This window comes from Ranitomeya variabilis, chromosome 2 (assembly GCF_051348905.1).
Source record: "Ranitomeya variabilis isolate aRanVar5 chromosome 2, aRanVar5.hap1, whole genome shotgun sequence".
Taxonomy (NCBI): Eukaryota; Metazoa; Chordata; class Amphibia; order Anura; family Dendrobatidae; genus Ranitomeya; species Ranitomeya variabilis.
The window spans coordinates 417,379,817-417,401,326 of NC_135233.1; the positions used below are offsets into that span (position 1 = coordinate 417,379,817).

The following is a 21,510-nucleotide window of genomic DNA, read 5'->3' on the forward strand; positions in this document are numbered from 1 at the left end:
GGGCAATGAAGGAGTGGCTTCGTAAGAAGCATTTCAAGGTCCTGGAGTGGCCTAGCCAGTCTCCAGATCTCAACCCTATAGAAAACCTTTGGAGGGAGTTGAAAGTCCGTGTTGCCAAGCGAAAAGCCAAAAACATCACTGCTCTAGAGGAGATCTGCATGGAGGAATGGGCCAACATACCAACAACAGTGTGTGGCAACCTTGTGAAGACTTACAGAAAACGTTTGACCTCTGTTATTGCCAACAAAGGATATATTACAAAGTATTGAGATGAAATTTTGTTTCTGACCAAATACTTATTTTCCACCATAATATGCAAATAAAATGATAAAAAAACAGACAATGTGATTTTCTGGATTTTTTTTGTCTCAGTTTGTCTCCCATAGTTGAGGTCTACATATGATGTAAATTACAGACGCCTCTCATCTTTTTAAGTGGTGGAACTTGAACTATTGCTGACTGACTAAATACTTTTTTGCCCCACTGTATATATACTGCACAGTACCACTCCTCCTGTATATATACACTGCACAGTACCACTATATATACATACAGTACAGACCAAAAGTTTGGACACACCATCTCATTTAAAGATTTTTCTGTATTTTCATGACTATGAAAATTGTACATTCACACTGAAGGCATCAAAACTATGAATTAACACATGTTGAATTATATACTTAACAAAAAAGTGTGAAACAACTGAAATTATGTCTTATATTCTAGATTCTTCAAAGTAGCCACCTTTTGCATTGATGACTGCTTTGCACAGTCTTGGCATTCTCTTGATGAGTTTCAAGAGGTAGTCACCGGGAATGGTTTTCACTTCACAGGTGTGCCCTGTCAGGTTTAATAAGTGTGATTTCTTGCCTTATAAATGGTGTTTGGACCATCAGTTGTGTTGTGCAGAAGTCTGGTGGATACACAGCTGATTGTCCTACTGAATAGACTGTTAGAATTTGTATTATGGCAAGAAAAAAGCAGCTAAGTAAAGAAAAACAAGTGGCCATCATTACTTTAAGAAATGAAGGTCAGTCAGTCCAAAAAATTGGGAAAACTTTGAAAGTGTCCCCAAGTGCAGTGGCAAAAACCATCAAGCGCTACAAAGAAATTGGCTCACATGAGGACCGCCCGAGGAAAGGAAGACCAAGAGTCACCTCTGCTTCTGAGGATAAGTTTATCCGAGTCACCAGCCTCAGAAATCGCAGGTAAACAGCAGCTCAGATTAGAAACCAGGCCAATGCCACACAGAGTTCTAGCAGCAGACACATCTGTACAACAACTGTTAAGAGGAGACTTTGTGCAGCAGGCCTTCATGGTAAAATAGCTGCTAGGAAACCACTGCTAAGGACAGGCAACAAGCAGAAGAGACTTTTTGGGCTAAAGAACACAAGGAACGGACATTAGACCAGTGGAAATCTGTGCTTTGGTCTGATGAGTCCAAATTTGAGATCTTTGGTTCCAACCACCGTGTCTTTGTGCGACGCAGAAAAGGAGAACAGATGGACTCTACATGCATGGTTCCCACCGGGAACCATGGTGGTGGTGGTGTGATGGTGTGGGGGTGCTTTGCTGGTGACACTGTTGGGGATTTATTCAAAATTAAAGCCATACTGAACCAGCATGGCTACCACAGCATCTTGCAGCGGCATGCTATTCCATCCGGTTTGCATTTAGTTGGACCATCATTTATTTTTCAACAGGACAATGACCTCAAACACACCTCCAGGCTGTGTAAGGGCTATTTGACCAAGAAGGAGAGTGATGGGGTGCTATGCCAGATGACCTGGCCTCCACAGTCACCAGACCTGAACCCAATCGAGATGGTTTGGGGTGAGCTGGACCGCAGAGTGAAGGCAAAAGGGCCAACAAGTGCTAAGCATCTCTGGGAACTCCTTCAAGATTGTTGGAAGACCATTCCCGGTGACTACCTCTTGAAGCCCATCAAGAGAATGCCAAGAGTGTGCAAAGCAGTCATCAAAGCAAAAGGTGGCTACTTTGAAGAACCTAGAATATAAGACATAATTTCAGTTGTTTCACACTTTTTTGTTAAGTATATAATTCCACATATGTTAATTCATAGTTTTGAGGCCTTCAGTGTGAATGTACAATTTTCATAGTCATGAAAATACAGAAAAATCTTTAAATGAGAAGGTATGTCCAAAATTTTGGTCTGTACTGTATGTATATATAGTGGTACTGTGCAGTGTATATATACAGGAGGAGTGGTACTGTGCAGTGTATATATACAGGACAGGAGGAGTGGTACTGGGCTACAGCAGCAGAAGACCACACCGGGTACCACTCCTTTCAGCTAAGAACAGGAAACTGAGGCTACAATTTGTACAAGCTCATCGAAATTGGACAGTAGAAGATTGGAAAAACGTTGCTTGGTCTGATGAGTCTCGATTTCTGCTGCGACATTCGGATGGTAGGGTCAGAATTTGGCGTAAACAACATGAAAGCATGGATCCATCCTGCCTTGTATGGAGCATCTTTGGGATGTGCAGCCGACAAATCTGCGGCAACTGTGTGATGCCATCATGTCAATATGGACCAAAATCTCTGAGGAATGCTTCCAGCACCTTGTTGAATCTATGCCACGAAGAATTGAGGCAGTTCTGAAGGCAAAAGGGGGTCCAACCCGTTACTAGCATGGTGTACCTAATAAAGTGGCCGGTGAGTGTATATAGTACCGCTCATCCTGTCCTGTATATATACTCAGTGTTTTTCTCTGTCCTGTTACTGGTAAGTATGTGCCCCCTTGCTGCCGTGTGTCTCGTGGAGCTACACACTTTCTGGAACGTCAGGTATGTGGAGTTGTATAAACAGGTATCGGGGGTGATTTCTGCTCTGTGAGTGGAGCCGCAGCTGCTGATCCTCCGGTGATGCCGGACTTTGCTCCAAGTTGGTTTTATAAATATAAAAGTCTTGTAGATTTATTATAAACTTTATATTTAAATTCTTCAATATTTTCAACATATCTGCTTGTTGTCAGTGAAAAGAAACATTTCTGCTCATGTGTACAGGCTAGACGTCTGTAACAACAGTTTGCCAAGTTGCATTTAGTCTAACAAATCATCTGAGAGCAAAGCAAGATGGACTCCAGACTGATCCACTATATATTCTCAGAAGCAGAATGTGACCCTCTCAGGACCGCCCCGGTGTGGATGGCTGTACTGTCATGTCGGACGCTATTCACACTAGGGCGTCCGACAGACAGCGGTAATTCCACATTCGTCCACTATACGCTCAGTGGCGCCGGCTAGATTTTATCCAGGTTTCCGGGGTTAATCTAGCTGGTAATCTGGTTGGAGGCTGGGTCACGTAGTGGCCTTTAAATAGTCATTCTGGACTTTGGGCGTCGCCGATTATAGCTTGTGTCTTGTGCCTGGTGATCTCGGTCTGGAGTGGTGGTCTAGGAGAAGAAATATCGTATCTGGTGGTGTATTATCCTTTGTCATATTTCTCCTTCCTATATTTGTGTTTGTTTTGCCCCCTGTGCACATTATAGTGTTTTCCTGTGTGTCTGCGGCGTGGTGATTTTTTTAGTTTTTCCTGTCTGTGTTTTCTGTGGAGGTTGGTGTGTGGTCTAATCACTGGGTGGCGGGTGGAGGTTTCAGCATAGGGCTGAAACAGGAGTCAGGGTCAGGCCTGGCGGCCCAGACAAGCACGCCATCAGTGTAAATTCTGGGAGAGGGACAGACAGGGTATTCCCTAGTCTGAGGGATATCGCAGGGGCCCGGGTTATCAGCTGTAGTCTACCCAGTACCCCGTGACATGTGCGCCCCAATATATCCTCAGAATCAGAATGTGACCCTCTCAGGACCGGGGAGGTGTGGAAGGCTGTACTCCCCAATATATCCTCAGAAGCAGAATGTGACCCTCTCAGGACCGGGGAGGTGTGGAAGGCTGTACGCCCCAATATATCCTCAGAAGCAGAATGTGACCCTCTCAGGACAGGGGAGGTGTGGACAGCTGTACGCCCCAATATATCCTCATGAGCAAAATGTGACTCTCTCATTACCGCGGAGCCGTGGACGTCTGTGCGCCCCAATATATCTTCAGAAGCAAAATTTGACCCTCTCAGGACTGGGGTGGTGTGGACAGCTGTACGCCCCAATATATCCTCAGAAGCAGAATGTGACCCTCTCAGGACCAGGGAGGTGTGGACGGCTGTACGCCCCAATATATCCTCAGAAGCAGAACGTGACCCTCTCAGGACAGGGGAGGTGTGGACGACTGTGCTCCCCAATATATTCTCAGAAGCAGAATGTGACCCTCTCAGGACAGGGGAGGTGTGGACGGCTGTACGCCCCAATATATCCTCAGAAGCAGAACGTGACCCTCTCAGGACAGGGGAGGTGTGGACGACTGTGCTCCCCAATATATTCTCAGAAGCAGAATGTGACCCTCAGGACAGGGGAGGTGTGGACGGCTGTGCGCCCCAATATATCCTCAGAAGCAAAATGTGACCCTCTCAGGACCAGGGCGGGGTGGACGGCTGTTCGCCCCAATATATCCTCAGAAGCAGAATGTGACCCTCCCAGGACTGGGGCAGTGTGGACGGCTGTACGCCCCAATATATCCTCAGAAGAAGAATGTGACCCTCTCAGGACCAGGGCGGTGTGGACGGCTGTACGCCCCAATATATCCTCAGAAGCAGAATGTGACCCTCTCAGGACCAGGGCGGTGTGGACGGCTGTACGCCCCAATATATCCTCAGAAGCAGAATGTGACCCTCTCAGGACCGGGGTGGTGTGGACGGCTGTACGCCCCAATATATCCTCAGAAGCAGAATGTGACCCTCTCAGGACCGGGGTGGTGTGGACGACTGTGCTCCCCAATATATTCTCAGAAGCAGAATGTGACCCTCTCAGGACCAGGGCGGTGTGGACGACTGTGCTCCCCAATATATTCTCAGAAGCAGAACGTGACCCTCTCAGGACAGGGGCGGTGTGGACGGCTGTACGCCCCAATATATCCTCATAAGCAGAATGTGACCCTCTCAGGACCGGGGTGGTGTGGACGACTGTGCTCCCCAATATATTCTCAGAAGCAGAATGGGACCCTCTCAGGACCAGGGTGGTGTGGACGGCTGTACGCCCCAATATATCCTCAGAAGCAGAATGTGACCCTCTCAGGACCGGGGTGGTGTGGACGACTGTGCTCCCCAATATATTCTCAGAAGCAGAACGTGACCCTCTCAGGACCGGGGTGGTGTGGACGGCTGTACGCCCCAATATATCCGAAGAAGCAGAATGTGACCCTCTCAGGACCGGGGAGGTGTGGACGGCTGTACGCCCCAATATATCCTCAGAAGCAGAATGTGACCCTCTCAGGACCGGGGTGGTGTGGACGGCTGTACGCCCCAATATATCATCAGAAGCAGAATGTGACCCTCTTAGGACCAGGGCGGTGTGGACGGCTGTGCTCCCCAATATATTCTCAGAAGCAGAACGTGACCTTCTCAGGACAGGGGCGGTGTGGACGGCTGTACGCCCCAATATATCCTCAGAAGCAGAATGTGACCCTCTCAGGACCGGGGTGGTGTGGACGACTGTGCTCCCCAATATATTCTCAGAAGCAGAACGTGACCCTCTCAGGACAGGGGCGGTGTGGACGGCTGTACGCCCCAATATATCCTCAGAAGCAGAATGTGACCCTCTCAGGACCGGGGTGGTGTGGACGGCTGTACGCCCCAATATATCCTCAGAAGCAGAATGTGACCCTCTCAGGACCGGGGAGGTGTGGACGGCTGTACGTCCCAATATATCCTCAGAAGCAGAATGTGACCCTCTTAGGACCAGGGCGGTGTGGACGGCTGTGCGCCCCCAGGCAGCACACCACTGTATTCTCTATGTAAATGCTTCCTATTTAGTGATGGCAAGCAGGTTACGGTGACACAAATCCGGTCATTACTTTTTTCTCCTGGTGCACATTTTTTGCCAGCGTGCACCATTTTTCCTCATCTCACCCCTCTGGAAAAGCAGATGATTTACCATAAGGCGAGAAATTGGTGTTAATTATAGTGCAAGTCTACATTAGCATCGATCTGACTTTCTGCTGCAGAAATTGCAGGAAATGCAGCTAATTGATGAAAAGCTGTGTGCGTGTATCCAGGCTCTGCTGCGGCTTCTTAACAAATCTTCCAATGGTGCAAACCCGCGTTGTGTGTCCTGGAGCATTTTTGTGCACCAGTTTGAAGCTTCATTTTCTCCCACCGTACTCCAACTGCAGGACCGCCTGGTGATACTAGGGCCGCACTGCATGGAAGTGGCATCAGAGTCCAGGTATGTTTTTTCTTCAGTTTTGACTCTTTCATATAATCTCGGGGTGCTTTCTTTTTCAGCGTGACCACTTTATCACAAGTAAAAGTAAACCACACTTTCTCTTCAAGGAGAATGAAATCCAAACCATTAATTACTAGTGTACAAGAGCTTCTCACAAAATGAGAATGACATCAGAAAGTGAATTTATTCCAGTTCTTCAATACAAAAAGTGAATCTCATATATTCTATAGAGTGATTACACACAGAGTGATCTATGATACGTGTTTATATCTGTTAACCCCTTCATGACCTTGGGATTTTCCATTTTTCCGTGTTCGTTTTTCGCTCCCCTCCTTCCCAGAGCCATAACTTTTTTATTTTTCCATCAACTTGGCCACGTGAGGGCTTATTTTTTGCGGGACGAGTTGTACTTTTGAACGACATCATTGGTTTTAGCATGTCGTGTACTAGAAAACGGGAAAAAAATTCCAAGTGCGGTGAAATTGCAAAAAAAGCGCAGTCCCACACTTGTTTTTTGTTTGGCTTTTTTGCTAGGTTCACTAAATGCTAAAACTGACCTGCCATTATGATTCTCCAGGTCAGTACGAGTTCATAGACACCTAACATGACTAGGTTATTTTTTATCTAAGTGGTGAAAACAAATTCCAAACTTTGCTAAAAAAATAAAAAAAATTGCGCCATTTTTCGATATTTGTAGCGTCTTCATTTTTCATGATCTGGGGTCAGTTGAGGGCTTATTTTTTGCGTGCCGAGCTGGCGTTTTTAATGATACCATGTCGCTGCAGATATGTTCTTTTGATTGCCCGTTATTGTATTTTAATGCAATGTCGTGGCGACCAGAAAAACGTAATTCTGGCGTTTCGAATTTTTTTCTCCCTACGCCATTTAGCGATCAGGTTAATGTTTTTTTTTTATTAATAGATCGGGCGATTCTAAACGCGGCGATACCAAATATGTGTAGGTTTGATTTTTTTAAATTTTTTTATTGATTTATTTTGATTGGGGCGAAAGGGGGGTGATTTAAACTTTTATTTATTTTTTTATTTTTTCACATTTTTTTTTTACTTTTTTTTTTTTTACTTTTGCCATGCTTCAATAGCCTCCATGGGAGGCAAGAAGCTGGCACAACGCGATCGGCTCTGCTACATAGCAGCGATCATAAGATCGCTGCTATGCAGCAGAAATGCAGGTGTGCTGTGAGCGCCAACCACAGGGTGGCTCTCACAGCTGCCGGCGATCAGTAACCATAGAGGTCTCAAGGACCTCTATGGTTACAATGCAGAAGCATCGCCGACCCCCGATCATGTGATGGGGGTCAGCGCTGCGCTCATTTCCGGCCTCCCGGCCGGAAGCGCCGATTAAATGCCGCTGTCTGCGTTTGACAGCGGCATTTAACTAGTTAATAGCGGCGGGTGAATCGAGATTCCACTCGCCGCTATTGCGGGCACATGTCTGCTGTTCAAAACAGCTGACATGTCCCGGCTTTGATGCGGGCTCACCGCCGGAGCCCTGCATCAAAGCGCGGTATCTGACCTCGGACGTACTGTCCCGTCCGAGGTCAGAAAGAGGTTAATGTTGATGATTATGGCTTACAGCCAATGAAAACCCAAAAGTCATTATCTCAGTAAATTAGAATACTTTATAACACCAGCTGGAGAAATGATTGTAAAATCTGAAATCTTGTCCTACTGAAATGTATGTTCAGTAAGTGCGCTCAATACTTGGTCGGGCTCCTTTTGCATCAATTACTGTATCAATGTGGTGTGGCATGGAGGCGATCAGCCTGTGGCACTGCTGAGGGGTTATGAAAGCCCAGGTTGCTTTGATAGCAGCCTTCAGCTCGTCTGCATTATTGGGTCTGGTGTCTCATCTTCCTCTTGACAATACTCCATAGATTCTCTATGGGGTTAAGGTCAGGCGAGTTTGCTGCCAATCATGCCCAGTGATACTGTTGTTTTTGCACCAGGTACTGGTATTTTTGTCAGTGTGGACAGCCAGGTGCCAAGTCCTGCTGGAGAATGACATTTCCATCTCCAAAATCTTGTCGGCAGAGGGAAGCATGAAGTTCTCTACAATGTCCTGGTAGACGGCTGCGCTGATTTTGGTCTTGATAAAACACAGTGGACCTACACCAGCAGATGACATGGCTCCCCAAACCATCACTGATTGTGGAGACTTCACACCAGACCTCCAGCAGCTTGGATTGTGGCCTCTCCACTCTTCCTCCAGACTTTGGGACCTTGATTTCCAAATGAAATGCAGAATTTACTTTCATCTGAACACAACACCTTGAACCACTGACAACAGTCCAGTTCTTCTCCTTGGCCCAGGTAAGACCTTCCGGCGTTGTCTATTGGTCATGAGTGGCCTGACACAAGGAATGTGACACTTGTAGCCCATGTCCTGGACACGTCTTTGTGTGGTGGCTCTTGAAGCAATGACTCCAGCAGCAGTCCACTCCTTGTGAATCTCCCCCACATTATTGAATGGCCTTTTCTTAACAATCCTTTCCAGGCTGCGGTTATCCCGGTTGCTTGTGCACCTTCTTCTACCACACTTTTTCCTTCCACTCCACTTTCTATTAATATGCTTGTATACAGCACTGTGTGAACAGCCGGCTTCTTTACCAATGACCTTTTGTTGCTTCCCCTCCTTGTGGAGTGTGTCAGTGATGCCTTCTGGACATCTGTGAGGTCAGCAGTCTTCCCCATGATTGTGGAGCTACTGAAAGAGACTAAGGGACCTTTATAAACACTTAGGAGCCTTTGCAGGTGTTTTGGTTAATTATTCTAATTTACTGAGATAATGACTTTTGGGTTTTCATTGGCTGTAGGCCATAATCATCAACATTAACAGAAATAAACACGTGAAATAGACCACTGTGTGTAACGACTCCATATAATAGATGAGATTCACTTTTTGTATTGAAGAACGGAAATAAATTCACTTTGTGATGATATTCTCATTTTATGAGAGGCACTTGTAAGTCTTCTATTTGTTATTTTCCGGAATGGTTTATAGACTCTATAGCGATGGATTTCTCTGTAAAGAATGGAAGGACCCCGGGCAGGTGGCGTTTACATGGGCCCTTATGTGGGATTTGTCTTGTTTCCGTCCGCAGATTTACATGATTGGATTACCCCTGGATTAGAACCAATCCGAACCATTTTCATCAATTTCCTTATTTCTTCCTGCATTTTCTGCTAGTAAATAGTTGCTTTGGGGTGGATGATGGGTTATATGTGGGCACATTGTTGCTTATGATATGATACATGAGTTGAGGCATCTTTGCGGAAGACACGTTACAACGCTGCTGATGACACGCTCCATCGACAAGGTTGACCGGTGGCTTCACTGTGGATTGCCTGGTGCATCTTTGCAGATGGCAGGTTGCTTTGTTGCAGACGACCGTATACCTTGTTGTTGATGACTGGTTACATTGTTGCTGGCTGTTTCTGTTATTCTGCTGTTGCGTTTCTTGGGCAGAAGTTGCTGGGAGCGTCCATCCATTAAAAGCATCTTAGCGGTGACCTTGTGGGCGCGAGGAGCGGGCACAGCTGTACACGAGCTCCCCGCCAGGGTCCGTCCTGCAGTCACAGCTCCGCAGGCCTGGACATATGTTGAGGTTTATATCTTTGTTCTGACATTAATCTCCTTCACCAGCTGTGCTGCCAGCTGCCAATTTTCAGCTTCGAGAGTTTGAGTTTTGGGACGATCTGCGGAGACCACTGTACGGATGGAAAGTATTCTTGAGATTCTGCAGAACATTGCAGCGCTTCCATCACTCACATGGAGGAGCGAGGAGAGCCCGAGTGATGGAAGCCGTCTCCCTATCAACTCTCCAGGTGAGAAGGAGGGAGAGATTTCTCTGTTATCAGCCAGTTCAGGCTGCAGAGAGGCCGCCTGGAGGACAGGACAATACAGTCTCTTGCCCCCAGATCATACATATCCAACTGCGGAGAAGTTTTGAATGACCAGAAAATAAAATGACTTGCTTTGTGTTATCTGGCATTTCAGGCTGGATTCACACTCACTAATGTCTGTACAGAGGTAACACTTCACACTCCTCCTATTAAATCTGCTCCCTGCTATTCTGTCCTTGTTTTTGGAGGAATCCAGTTTCTCATGCTGGGCAGCAGAAGAGCTTCTCGGCAGCAGAGCTGTGTTTTATGTAATGAGAGGAAACGATTACTCCTAGTAGATGGGTGTACAGACATCTGTAAAGGACAATATCTGTGAGGGGACAGGAATCATGGGACCTGTAGTCCTTATCATGGTGATCCTGCACGGAAACTGCAGCACAGAAGAGACACCTGGACTTTACTGGACTGTAGGCTTCGTTTGCACTATGATTTCCTTCCCCATTTCTGCACCTATTAAGTAAATGATCAAAGAGGTATTCCAGCTCATTTTGTGCCATAAAATCCTCCCAGGAATCAATAAGAATAAGCAGATGCGTTTTGAACCTTGGGGTTCTTATTCAGGGCTGTTGACATTTATGCTGTATGCTGTTTTTAAAGAGTTTGCTTCAATAAATTCCGTATTTTATGGAACAAATAGAGCTGGACTACCTCTGCTGCTGCACCACAGGCTTCCCGCGCTCGGGTTCCTGGACCATTAATGGGTGAGCGTCATGTCTCTGCTTTCTTATAGGAAGTTAATGAGGTCCCTTCTTCATTGCGTTTTCGGGTGCATTTTTGACTTGTATTCAAAGCTGCATTGTTTTTGATACTGCTTGGTATTTGGCTTTGACAAAACTTTACGTATACACTCGTGTGGAATTTCTTATGTGTCTTCGCCACTGAAATGTGCTAAAAATGCACAAAAACACACGCACGTTTTTTGCCTGTGGATTTTCCACATCTAGTGCAAGTGTATGGGAAAAATGCGCACCTAACAGAGAGCATGACACGGCGGGTCCGTCAAAACTGAGAAATAAAGGCTCAGAGGGCGAGAGATCTCTAGAAATCCATCCACAGGCCAGGAAACCTCCTAGTGGGCACCCATGCTTACAGGGGACACGTGACCTCCACCCAGCGTGCTGCTGATTGCTAGCATTTCTCCGTCATTTGCCCTGTGGTAGCGCTGTCACCCCGAAGTCTGAGGAGGGCTAAACTAAGTGCTGGAGGCGAGACCCCACAGAATGACTGACCAAACCAAGCACAAGTGCTCTGTGCATCATGGCGTCCAAGCATTGAAGGGCCGCTTCCCACATGCTTGTTTCCCTCCATCTCTGCCCTTCTCTTACACTGTGAAGTCAGAGCCATCAATCAAAGAGAGAGATGGGAGATAGAGGGAACGAAGGGGTGGGAAGTGGCACTTCAGTGCTTGGCCGCCATGATGCTCCAAGCACCTGAGCTTGGTTTGGTCAGTCATTCTGTGCTGATAGGTAAAGTCTATAATCACTGTCTGCACTTATACAAGTAGGGGAGTTTGCTTCAAGTGAATAATTTATTTATAGATGATGAGCGACAGGCAATTTTGACGTTTCGGCCACAATAAGGCTTTGATCACAATGTCGCCTTTTGTAGATGCATCAATAAGTCGTACTTGTACACCTGTTTTGGGCAAGGATATATGGGTAAGTGTGTCCACACTGGATGGAGTATGCACTGGGGCTGCAGTGATGCCAGAGATATGCCTAAGCGCTGTTATTGATCCGTTGGTGGTATCTTTGTGATTGCAGACACATTAGTGTCTAAAGATCAGTTGCTGCGCAAGCCGACGTTGTTGGCTAAGTGGGAAGGCTGGCACATACGTGCCTAAGCCGGGAGAAGCCCTCCCACTTAGCCACCAACTTGTATGAGTGCAGTGATTAGACTTTACCTCTCTATGGGATCATTGGTTCCGTTCACTATTACCATCAAACCAACTAGAAGTCATGTGCTAGCCTCTCGTTTCTTCTGCATTCTGTGCTGACAGAGCCCTTTTATGTCTCCACTCCCCAAAATTCTTCAAATGAACTGGGCAGTGACTGAAATGTGCAACAAGTGTGCTCCATCCTCCACCTGCCACCGGCCAGCGCTGATTTGGTGACAGTTGACATAATTCTGAGAATTACCATGTAACTGGTCTCACCTGATCCGCCTGGAGAGATGAGAGCGGCCACAAATAATCAGCTCCTGCTCCATGGGACCATCACCATGGGTAAGGTACAGTGTGCATCCCTGAAGAGATGAGAGCGGCCACAAATGATCAGCTCCTGCTCCGTGGGACCATCACCATGGGCAAGGTCCAGTGTGTATCCCTGGAGAGATGAGAGTGGCCACAAATGATCAGCTCCTGCTCCGTGGGATCATCACCATGGGCAAGGTCCAGTGTGTATCCCTGGAGAGATGAGACCGGCCACAAATGATCAGCTCCTGCTTCGTGGGATCATCGCCATGAGCAAGGTCCAGTGTGTATCCCTGGAGAGATGACAGCGGCCACAAATGATCAGCTCCTACTCCGTGAGACCATCGCCATGGGCAAGGTCCAGTGTGTATCCCTGGAGAGATAAGAGCGGCCACAAATAATGAGCTCCTGCTCCGTGGGATCATCGCCATGAGCAAGGTCCAGTGTGTATCCCTGGAGAGATGAGAGCAGCCACAAATTATCAGCTCCTGCTCCGTGGGACCATCACCATGGGCAAGGTCCAGTGTGTATCCCTGGAGAGATGAGAGTGGCCACAAATAACCAGCTCCTCCTCCGTGGGATCATCACCATGGGCAAGGTCCAGTGTGTATCCCTGGAGAGATGAGAGCAGCCACAAATGATCAGCTCCTGCTCCGTTTGACCATCCCCATGGGCAAGGTCCAGTGTGAATCCCTGGAGAGATGAGAGCGGCCACAAATGATCAGCTCCTGCTCCGTGGGATCATCGCCATGAGCAAGGTCCAGTGTGTATCCCTGGAGAGATGAGAGCGGCCACAAATGATCAGCTACTGCTCCGTGGGACCATCACCATGGGCAAGGTACAGTGTGTATCCCTGGAGAGATGAGAGCAGCCACAAATTATCAGCTCCTGCTCCGTGGGATCATCCCCATGGGCAAGGTCCAGTGTGTATCCCTGGAGAGATGAGAGTGACCACAAATGATCAGCTCCTGCTCCATGGGACCATCACCATGGGCAAGGTCCAGTGTGTATCCCTGGAGAGATGAGAGCGGCCACAAATGATCAGCTCCTGCTCCGTGGGATCATCCCCATGGGCAAGGTCCAGTGTGTATCCGGGCAGGACCCGATGTATGGTCACACTGCAGGCTGGGACAAGTGTTTCCTGCAGAAATCTTTGCACCAAAACGCATCCTAGGGCAGGAAAAACACTGCAGAAAGTACATACGGCTTTATGTGCTTATTCCATTTATTAGAACAGAAGGAAAACATTGACGCTCCAGATATAAAACTGCTGCACATCTGCATGGAAAAAAGAAGCAGTGTGTGAACAAGACACCAGGAATGCAAAGGAACGCAGCAGGTTTACTGCCAAGAGAGCAAGCTGTAGCCACAGGAAAGAAGGGAGCAAAAACTGCTGTGTGTGAACATAGGCCATGACGGGGGCTCAGTCTGGAAACCAGAATGTCACTAACAGCAAATATCTGCAGTACAGTCTATTACTCCCTGTTATCAGCCATTACTGGGGGAGGAGACTCCAATCTAGTACTCCCTGTTATCAGCCATTACTGGGGGGAGACTGGAGGACATGTGCCCATAATCAGTCACACCCTGCTAGGAGCAGCACCTGTCTTGTGAGCTTCAGCACTTCCAGCGGGAGGCCCAGAGTGTGCCTCTCTTCTCCCCAGGGAGAGGCAGGCTTCCTGGGAGTCCGGCATGGCTTCCCAGGCTTCTGTTCCCCGGTCTGTGCCGGCGGGGGACAGAGAGCAGCAGCAGCAACCGGCCCAAGAGGGACTGAGGAGGTCGGGACGGGTGAGAAAACCCATACCCACCTACACCAACCCTGAGACGGCTCATCGTCCACCCAGAGAGGGAGACAGGGGCACCCCAGTCCCCAGGAAGGAGAGCCCAGGAACATCCTGGGGGGAGAAGAGCTCCGGCGAGTCCACGAGTACCTTCTCCTCCCGAGTGGTCGCCATGCTACGTGAGTACGAGGACGTCGGCAAAGCACTGACCGGGCTGAAGGAGGAGCTGCGGGTGGCTCGGATCCTGAACACCCGAGCCTCTAACATGGAGAGACCCGCGACCTCCCAGAGTTTCAGAGCCCTCAGAGATGAGGTGGTCCGGTTAGTGCTCCTCCGGGAGGGGATTGAGAAAAGCGCAGGTCCCTTCCTGGAGAGGTTTAAGAACCAGCGGCGGTTCTCAGAAATGAAGGGGTTAAATACCTCAGGAGAGCCGCCAGCCGGCGTCCTAAGCGACGAGGAGGAGGACGCCGATGTGGTTGTGACTGGAGTCCTACAAGCTGGAACAAGCCAGGAGAGTGAGTCGCAGAGCCGACAACAGGGGAGCTGCCTCCCGGCACAGCAGAGGACTCCAACAGCACAGGCTGCAGTGTCAGCGGAGGAAGAGGAGGAGGGCGGTCTGCTAGAGGAGATCCGAGAGCTGGAGTCTCCAGTGAACCTGGACCGCTTTTCCTTTGGTGAGGATGAGCCAGCAGAGGAAACTAAGAAGAGGAAGAAGACTGAGACCGCACGGGAGGTGGTGAGTTACAAATATGTACCTATGGCTGATGCTACACCTACCACCTCCTGTGTAAACCCCACCAAACCTAAAGGCACGGGCTCTGCAGTGGGTCCGGGGCATAGGCAAGGTGGGGAGAGGAGGAGGACGTCCAGCAGTGCTGCCATCTGTGCGGGGAACAGTGCAGGGAGCGAGGCTGTGGAGGTACTCACGGCGCTGGACATAGGGGACCCCGAGGAGTTTCCCTCCCTGCCCTCTGCGGCTTAGCCGGTTATCACTGGGGCCAAGGAGGGTGAAGTGGGTGTCCACACCGTTGCGAAAGGGGGATGGTGTGGGCAGACTCCATCCCTGCTCACTACGGCTGAGCCGGCCGACGCCGGGGCTGTGGGGAGCAGGTCCGAGAAACATGGTGCGGGGAAAAGGGGGGCGCACTGTTGTGACAGGGGCGCAGTGCGCCTCAACAGAGAAGAGGCACGCGGCTGCGACAGGAGAGCAGCTTGTCCAAAAAGCACAGAAAAAGGTTAAATCATCTGCAGGGAACGCGGGGCGCCCTGCTGCGACGGGAGGACCGAGTGCTCCAGCACCCCAGCGTGACACCAGGACCCCGAAGTCTGTGGGTGCAGGGCAGGCGGCGACCCCCAACAAGCAGCGGGCCCAGAATAATAAAGTGCAAACTGCTGCAGTAGGGGGGCAAGGCGCTCCAGAGACACAACAGAGAGTCAGCACCAATCAAGGGAAAGCGGGTGTGGTGCTGCACCCCTCCCCCGGTCCAGCAGGTGTGAGTGCAGAGAAGCCAGACACAAGTGAGGAAGGAATGGATGTGACTGTGGAAGGTGCAGAGAACACTGGGACAAATGGTGGTGAAAATACTAATAATAACGTGACGGGAAGTGGTGGCAATGGTAAGAGGAATGATGGGAGTAGTAGTGGAGTGAATGATGGGAGTAGTGGTGTAGTGAATGATGGGAGTAGTGAAGTTACAAATGATGGGAGTAGTGATGGAGTGAATGAGGAGAGCATTACTGGTGTTGGTGGAGGGGAAGCAGGTAGTGGTCCCGCTGCCCCCCCAGCGGTGGCGGGGGCTTCGGCCCCAAGCTATTCAGGAGCTGTCACTGCTGGGGGTAGTAGTGCACCCTTGTCTGGTGACCCTGAGAATGGTGACTTGCAACAGCGCTTCCTGGACGCCCTGAGGAAAGGGGAGAGTTCCATCAATGTAGAGGGGTGGGTGAGGTTGATCTGTCTTTCTGGATAGAGAGACACTCTCTTTCCGCCTTCCGAGATAGAGGGGCAGAGACTGTCTGGTCTCTGCCGACACCGGGGCAGAGGAGTAACCGTAGGAACGTGGTCCGTCTCCAGTAGGTAAGCAAGGATGCCTGTCCTGATCGGTCAAAAGTTGCTGGGCTCCTGCTGGGGATGGGCTTCGCGGCATATGACATCTTTGCCTTGATCCATCCCTATGGGACCTCCTACTTCGATATCAGCTTCGTGAGACCGGAGGGCCTTGATCTTTTCTGGACTCGCCATGAGCTGGCTTGGGGTCGCCCCGAATGGCAGGGTTTACTCGCTGTAGCAATATCCCGCCAGAACTCGGTCAGGAAGCTGGCCGTTTTGACCAGTAACGAGTCACTTTCCTGTGTTGACATCTCTACCTCGGTTGGACGATACGGCGACATCGTCGGTATTCCCAAGAAGACCCTCGATGAGCATGGTATCTGGTCAGGAGCCTGGACCTTCATGGTGAAATTGAAGGTTTCAGGAAACACAGTTACCCATATCCCTTCCTCAACATTTTTGAGGAGGGACAGGATCTTGATTTTCTACCGGGGGCAGCCTAAGGTCTGTCACAGGTGCGGCAGCCCCACACACTTCAGTGCGCAGTGTACCACCCAGAAATGTGCACTGTGTGGGGACCTCGGCCATCTCGCTGCTACCTGTGGCAGGATTAGGTGTAACTTGTGTGGTGACCTCGGTTACCCGTTCAGTCGCTGTCCGCGTTCCTTTGCCAATGCGGTCCTGAAAGCGGCGAGTGCGGGACAGGTGAAAGCCGGGACTAATCTCGCCGGTGAAGGCACCAGCAGAGGCAGAGGAGGCAGGGAACCGGTGAGGAGCAGGCTGCCGCCATCCAATATCAGGTGGCGGGAGCAGCGCCATGGGAACAGGGGGCAGGGAGTAATGACCCTAAACTCTGACCCTAGTGCTTCACTTGCAGCTGAGGATCCTAAAGACAGCGAATTGAGTGAGGAAGTCAAGAGACTTGAAAGGGAGGAGCAAAAGGACGCCATGTCTGCCCAGGAACCTTCATCCAGTGACAGTCTGGATGAGGGAGAGGGGGAGTGGTCACAGCAAAAGAAATAGGGTAACAGGAAAACAACTAAGGATAAGAGGGGTCCGGGCCTCGAGCCTCCTCCTTGGAGTGCGACCCCTCTGACTCCGTAGCCCTGATCCAGGTGCCATTGGAAGGTCCAGCCGCCCCCCCTCTGGTGGATCTCTCTAACCGGTTCCAGGCCCTCCAGGACTCCCCTCCAGAGGGGGGCGATGGGGACCCGGGGCCGGAGGTTGCGGACAAGGTTGTTGGGGCTCAGGAGGTCGCTGGGTCTTCTTCTCGGGGGGCTAATACAAAGCCTTCTGGGGGGGGGACTACCTCAGGGCCACCAGACAAGGGCCAGAGTGTATGTAAGGAGAGAATGGATGAGTCTGTTTGTCTTAAGCGCACTAAAAACTCATCATTGTCAGAGGAAGAGGGTGAAACTGTTGGGGGTGGGAAGAAAAAGGCTATCTAATTCAATCAGTCATGATGGCGGCACCCACCCCGTTGACGCTGGCAACCATTAATGTTTCCAGCATAAAGTCAGAAGCGGCAAGGTACACGGCCTTTCATTTTCTCAGCCAACTTGACGCCGACATTTTGTTTTTGCAGGAGACCAGGTTGACCGACCTATCAACCATGCATAAGGCAAGGCGGGAGTGGAGGCACGGGCCCTCCTATTGGTCTCTTGAGGCCGAGCCGTATAGCGGGGTGGCGGTCCTTTTTAAGACCGCAGCGGTTGAATGCAGACGATTGATCGAGTTAGAAATGGGGAGATGCTTGATCCTAGATGTCTCCATGGGGGGACAGGAGCTTCGGCTCATTAACTTCTACGGTCCCCAGTCCAAGTGGGACCGCAACTGTCTCTTCATGAAGATCAAACCTTTTTTATTTTCGAGTCGGCAGGTGGTCTTTGGAGGGGATTTCAACAACGTCACAAGACCCTGTGATAGAGGAGGTTCCGGAGACCGGCTGGCTTACGATTGCGTCGCGCTAAATAGGATAGTAAGTGAGGCACGCCTGGTGGATGTCCACATCCGGCACAACACAGGCCACGCGGGGTTCACCTTTTTTAGAGGTAGTCAGTGCAGGTCTAGGTTAGACAGGTTTTATTTGAAGGAGGAGGCCGTCTCCTCTCCGTTGTCGGTTGTGGAGGTGGAATTCTCCGATCACTGTTTTGATTGTTTTCTCTGAGCGTTACAGAGACTCCTCGGATGGGAAGAGGTTATTGGAAGCTGAATTCGTCACTCCTTGAGGAAGAAGCTGTAAGACAGTCCTTTGAGGATTTTCTTCAGAGCCAGGTACCGCTGCTGGGCCTAAGTAACACTAAGTCTGAGTGGTGGGAGATGTTCAAACATCGGGTGGCGAGATTCTTCCGGCAACTCTCGAACCTCAGAAGCCTGAACAGGGATCGCCTGTATCAGAGCCTGAGGAGGAAACTCGAGCATCTTGTCTCGACTGGGGGTAGCCGCGAGGCGATCTCCAGTGTGAAATCCTTGCTAATGAGGTGTCAGTACGATAGGCACACATCTTTGGTTTTTGAGAGGGACTACGGGAAGTACTACTCGCCCGACCCCTACAGAAGCTGCAAGATGTCAGTGAATAGTAAGATAGTGACGGGGCTGATGGACAGTACGGGATCCCTGAGAAGGTCCAGATCAGGGATCTTGGAGGTCGTCAGTTCATACTACTCGCAGCTCTTGGGAAGGAAGGAACTGGATCGTGACAGGATGTCGGCTTTCCTGGCTGAAGCTGTTCCTGAGCCAGGGGCTGACCTCTCGCTGGGCGGTTTGGCAGAAGCGATCAAAGAAGAGGAAGTGAGACTGGCGATCGATGGGCTCCGGCCCAAAAAATCGCCAGGTCCGGATGGCTTAACATCCGAGTTCTTTAGGACTTTTAGGGACTCCTTGGTCCCCCTCTTGACTCAGGTGTTTAATGAGTGTCTCTCCTCGGGCACTCTGCCGAGATCATTAAGGAGGTCGGCTCTGATCATTTTGTCAAAGGGTAAGGATCCGTCACGCATTGAGAATTGGCGTCCCATATCACTTCTCAATGTGGACAGGAAGGTTTTGGCTAAGATACTCTTCAACAGGCTGGTGAAGTTTGCACCGCGGCTCCTTTCGGAGGCTCAGCACTGTTGCGTACCTGGCCGTAGCACTTTCAGTGCTGTTCTGGGTGTCCGAGAGGCCGTGGAGCAAGGCAGGGCGGGCCTTTGGAAGGGGTTCTTGCTGACCCTGGATCAGGCAAAAGCCTTTGATCGGGTCGACCACGAGTACCTCTGGTCCACTCTTTTGAGGTATGGTCTGCCTGGAGGGTTTGTGGACTGGCTTAAGACCTTGTACGCAGGGCCTGAGACTTTCCCTCTGGTAAACGGGTTGATTGGACAACCTTTCGGGGTAGGATCCGGTGTCCGTCAGGGCTGCCCTCTTAGCCCTTTGCTTTACGCGTTTGCGATCGATCCCTTCCTCAGAAGGGTCGATTGTGGACCGTTGGCGGGGGTGAGGATGGGCGGGGTGGCGCCGGAGGCTATCCTGAGGGTAGTGGCCTACGCGGACGACGTTACCGTCTTTGTTTCTTCGCAAGAGGAGGCGATGGTGGTGATGTCAGAAGTGGAGAGCTACTCGGAGGCATCCGGGTCCAAGGTCAACCAGGACAAGTGTGAGAGTCTCTGGCTGGGAGGCGGGGATCCCGTGTTTGATCTTCCGGACACCCTCCCCGAACCCCAAGAACATGCCAAAGTCCTAGGCATCGAATTTGGCCAGGGTGATTACCCCACGAAAAACTGGGAAGGCAGAATCAAAGGTGTCGCCCAAAGAGTGGACCAATGGAAGGGTTGGTCTTTGACCCTGAGGGAAAGGGTTGACCTGTGCAAAGCTTTCCTGCTCCCCTTGTTAATCTACCTGGGCAGCGTCTGTGTCTTACCAGAGCCTCTCTGGACACGGGTCTACAGTCTGTTCTTCCAGATGTTATGGGGGAATAGACTGAACCTAGTCAAACGGGAGGTCACTTACCGCACGAGGAGACTAGGGGGGTTGAATATGGTGAACCCCGTGGTGTTCCTAGTGAACACCTTTTTGAAAGTTAACGTGGCAAACCTCTGGAAAGAGAGGGCTCCTCCGTGGGTATTCTCCTGCAAGGGATGGTTTCAGCCTTTCTTCCAGGAATGGGAGACAGGGGGAAGATTGAAGGATCTCCGCACACCGCACGGGCATCTCCCGGCTTATGTTACCCCGGTTCTGAAAATGATGCGCCGGTGGGGTCTGGGAATGTGGGAAGTGAGGTCCCTCCCGAGGAAACTCCTCGACATGCGGGTCTTGCTTTCGCATTTTCAGAAACCATTGGTCCTCAAGGACTGCCCAAGTCGGGATCTAGAGGTTGGGTTAAGTTTGTTAAATTCTAGCAGGATCCCCAAGAAGTATTGGGACTTGACTTGGCGCTGGTTCCAAGGTAAGTTGTATGTGAAGGACAATTTGAAGTACAGGAGCTCCGAGGACAGGAATTGTCCCCGTGAGGCTTGCGCTACCATGCTGGAAAGCATGGAGCACTTCATGCTTCATTGTCCCTTTAATACAGAGGTGTACAACAGGGTGGGCGCTTCCATTGGTTGGCCGCGGCTGGCCACTCTGTCCTATGCCGAGTGGGCCTATGGAGCGTTCAGAGACCTCGGGAGAAGGGACCGAGCCACTTTATTCTTAGTCAGCGCAGTGGTCAGGTACTTCACGTGGAACGCACGAGTTTTAGTTTCGACGCAGAGTAAAATCCTCCGTGTAGATGAAGTTTGTAGCAGCATCCTAGGTGCCCTGGTGAAGGTGCGTTCTCTGGAGTGCGAAGGACTGGGTGCCCAGAGGGCGGCCCATCTCTGGAGGGGTTTCTCCTTCGGGGTGCCTTAGTCCGTTAGCGCTCCTATATCCTGGTGGTGGGCTGATATCTTTACACCCTAGGTTTTTGTTTTGTATTTCTGTTCCCTGAATAGAAGGTTTGCAGGCAGGCATCGAACTTGAGCCTTGGGTGGTGAGTATGTAGGTTGTGTTCTGTGATGTTGGTTTATGTATATATTGTATATAGTGTATTGTATATATTGTATATAGTGTGTATAATAGAGGGTCTTAGATAGGTTGGGTGGGGGGATTGGGGGTTTCAACGGCGGTGATAAGAGACTGATCTGGCCTGGCCCAGGCCCCGCCTGGGGAAAAACTTTGGGGCCTGATCCTAGCTCGGATAATTCCTGAACTTTGTGGCCAGAGCTGGATCAGGGGTGGCGGGATAGTTAGTGTAGGTGTGTGTTTATAAATATATTTAAAA

General features: G+C 50.1%; 1 protein-coding gene across 13 annotated transcripts in view; it reads left to right on the forward strand.

Annotated features, from left to right (window-relative positions):
* Positions 1 to 21,510, forward strand: part of SOX6 (SRY-box transcription factor 6) — a 739,261-nt gene that overhangs the window by 383,193 nt on the left and 334,558 nt on the right. The gene's annotated exons all lie outside the window — the stretch shown is intronic.